Source organism: Aegilops tauschii, chromosome 7 (assembly GCF_002575655.3).
Source record: "Aegilops tauschii subsp. strangulata cultivar AL8/78 chromosome 7, Aet v6.0, whole genome shotgun sequence".
NCBI classification, from domain to species: domain Eukaryota; kingdom Viridiplantae; phylum Streptophyta; class Magnoliopsida; order Poales; family Poaceae; genus Aegilops; species Aegilops tauschii.
Window position 1 is genome coordinate 87678122 of NC_053041.3, and position 3774 is coordinate 87681895.

Below are 3774 nucleotides of genomic sequence, written 5' to 3' on the forward strand. Positions count from 1 at the left end.
ACCTGATTGCGTCATGCTTTTCGAGTAGCAAAATTTGGATTTGTAGTATGTCTCAAGAAATAGTTATGTATCTATGGACATGTGATGACGATAGCATTGCAGTATTGAAAGTTGGAGTCCGCGCTTTGTGTTGAATTTGGCTTCTTTGGGCATGTGAGTTTGGCTTGTGGTGGCCAAGTTTGTATCAGTTTTTGCCCCTTTTTCACTAATTAACTAGGTAACTATTTTCTTCTTAATTAATGTGACTGCATTTTTTTCTGATGCAGACATTTTTACTGCATTTCCATTCCGAGAAAAAAATACCATCCACAAACATTTTGTTATGGGTGGAACCTATGACTGTTTTTGGGGGCAAATTTGACAATTTTGACCTCGGGACAAAATCAAATCACAGAATGAACTGCCCGTGAAACTATTTCACGCCGCTGACCTTTTTGTGTGGCGCCTGACATGCAGGTGCCACACCCTATGGTGCGGCACCTAGCTCGGGGGCGTTGCACCTCTGTCCACCGTGGCAGCCCCGGGCCCCGCACCGAGCAGTGCAGCGCCTCAAAGCTAGGCGCCACACATGTAACGTGCAGCGCCTAGCGCTCGGGCGCTGCACTGTGACTTATCCAGCTGCGGCGGCCCTCTCCTCCCCCACCCACCACCAGTTACAGAAATAGATTAGAAAGGGCGGCGGTGGCCCTCTCCTCTCTCCTCTCAATCCCCTCTCCTGAATCCTTCAGATCTGACGATTTGGTCCGTGGATTCCTTCACCAATCCATCCAAGAAGGTATCCTCCTCTGATCTCCTTCTTTCTATCCATATAATGTATGCTATTTTGAAGATTTTGGGGAACCCTTGTTTGATTTGATTTGATTTGAATGTTGCATGTATTAGAATCTTGCATGTACCTAATTTTGCAACCCTAGTTTAGTTGATTTTATTGAAAATATATGGTTTAGATACATAGGTTGACATGTTATTTTATATGGAAAAGAGATGTGTATTTAATCTTGCATGAAGTAGGCCTAGTTTAGTTTATTTGTGTTGAAATTATATTCGTATTGACAAGAATGCTTTGGATACATATGCTTTGAATTTTGCATATAGTAGGCATACTTTAGTTTATTTGTATTCAAAAGATAATCGTGTTGATAAGAAAGCTTTGTTTGAAATTGTTAGGATGGTTTGGCTTCTCGATGATCATTGGGACAAACAACACCGGTCGTACGCTATGTCGATGGAGCAGCGGGTAATAATAAAAGTGGCCGGTGTTATGAATTTCGTGTTTATTTCAAACACAAATGGCTCATATGTAATTTTATGATTTGTTTGTTTGTAGGAGCTTGCACCTCTGAAGCTTCGGTCTCACGGGATCAGCCTTGGGGGGATGCGCTATGATGAGCGATACACACCGTATGTAAGGGAGACATGACTTCTCCCTTTCATTCAGTTGGTCAGCCGGTCGACGCCACCCAACAATGCTGCAGTAATCACCGCGCTTATTGATCATTGGAGGCCGGAGACACACAGTTTCCATCTTCGGACCGGGGAGATGACCGTGACGCTCCAGGATATTGCTATGATCACTGGTCTTCCTATCGAGGGGAAGCCTCTATGTATGAACACCGATTCTGAAGGGTGGCGTGCGTAGATGCATGCCCTTATCGATATGGTTCCTCCGGAGCCTCGGGAACCAGAAGCAGAAGACAAGAAGAAGGAAAGAGTCGCAGCCGGTGCTCCTTTTGACGTGGATTACATGGCACTTTGGTACGTGCCATGAGGACGCTAATGAGGATGAGGTCAAGACATATGCTCGTGTCTACATATGGTACGTGATATCCAGGACTATGTTTGCTGATGGCACAGGCAAGAATGCTCCATGGATGTGGTTGAAGGCGTTGACCGTCTTCGATAGCAAATGGAGTTGGGGTTCGGCGACACTGGCTTACTTGTATAGACAGGTATGAAGTTGTTTCTTTTTCACTTCATTGCTACATTATCAATGCGATCTTGCTGTTAATTCAACCATGTTCTCTTTTATGTGCAGTTGGACGAAGCCTGTTGTAGGCGATCTGGAGGTATTGGTGGTTGTATGCTCGCACTTTCCATATGGAGCTGGGAGCGTTTGCCGGTTGGACGACCGAAGACCGTGAAGTACGAGGATTGGGACGACAAAGATGACCCACTACGGCCCAAGTGGTATGTGTTAAATGAGACGACGAATGATCCCTCGGTCATGTACAAGTTGTACAAGAGCGAGTTGGACACGATCACGGCTGAGCAGGTGACTCGACATTGCATAAGTGATTATCATGCTTCTATCGTAACTCAAAATCAATTTTGCATTCTATGCTATTTTGAGGTGGAATGGGAGCCGTATGGAAGAGGGGAGAGTTTTGGTAACCCTATATATAGAGTTCAGGCTGAACCCGATGTGCACTAGGGATAGGGATCTCTGGCATATACGGTGCCCACTGATATGCAACTGGGGGGTTGAGCTTCACCTGCCACATCGGGTGTACCGCCAGTTTGGTTTGTTCCAGCCACACCCGCCGGAGTGGGAGGACACGGACAAGTTGCTACACGCGTAAGATATAATTAACCTTCAGCACTTAGCAGCTTCTCGGCGGTTTCGATGGTGCTAATATTTTGTTTCTAACTTGCAGGTTGGATAGGAAAAAGCAGCGGAAGATCAAGGATTGGGCCAAGCATCATAGGAAGTATGTCGTACAGTTCGCGCTTAGTGTGGAGCAAGCTAGGGCTGGAAAACGAGCCTAGCTTCATGAGCACTGCCCGATCGCATTCAACAACTATCTCACATGGTTTATTGCAAGTACCCATGTGGAGGTATGCAAGCCGGCGTATGCTGAGGAGATTTTGGAAGATCCCAACGTTTTTGATGAGCTAGCCCAGCACGAGTACAATGCATTAGTCAGGAAAGGCAACTCAGTCCCTTCAGCTCCAATGGTGAACTTTGTGGTATTTGCCCTTTTTGCTTTTCCATTCGCACTATTCACATCTTCGCTTGCCTAACACGTTAATACCGTTTCTGTTCATAGTGTGCCCAGATCAAGAAAGCAGCTGATGAGACCGAGACTGTTCTGGAAACAACCCCGGCTGGCAAAAGCGATGGGGAAGGTGCACTTCAAGCATTCATTAAGGTTCACATCTCCTTCAAACTAGCACTTAACATGTGTTGCTACATTCGATGTCTCATTCACTTGTACATGTTGCAGCGCCAGGACCAAAGGTTAAGGCGGCTATCAAACCTTTTCGGTTGTCGTGACCCCGAGTATGTATCACCAGAACGGTCTAGGTCCCTGACACCATCAGATCCCACTTCTGGCCATGCTGATCCTTTGGAGGATGAGGATGTGGGTGTGGTCACCCAAGAGGTATGGCATGAGCATATATTCAATTGTTGATGCATTGCTAACTATATCCTGACACACGGTCTTTCCATATCTTTTGTTTTTGTAATAGGTTGTTGATGATATGACCTTGGGGACCTACCAAGTTCGGTTTGCATACGAGTTAAAGCCTAGGAAGGGAATCAATAAATACACACCTGAAGACTTCACCCAAAGAGGCAAAAGGACGGTCGGCACCTCGCGGATGGCGGCTTTGGATGACTATGTGGATGACGAGGAGGAGCCGGAGCCGGAGCGGGTTGCTCTTCCTAGGAAGGCGAAGAAGATAGCCAACAGGAGGGGGGAGGAGCCAAAAAGCACTCAAGGAACTAGTCGTCCTCCTCTATTTGTAATGTTGAACTTGGAGTGGTGGTAG

The 3774-nt window shown here is 46.3% G+C and overlaps 1 pseudogene; it reads left to right on the plus strand.

Moving 5' to 3' along the window:
- Nucleotides 1–1168: 1168 nt before the first annotated feature.
- On the plus strand, nt 1169–3774 carry LOC141026867 (uncharacterized; annotated as a pseudogene).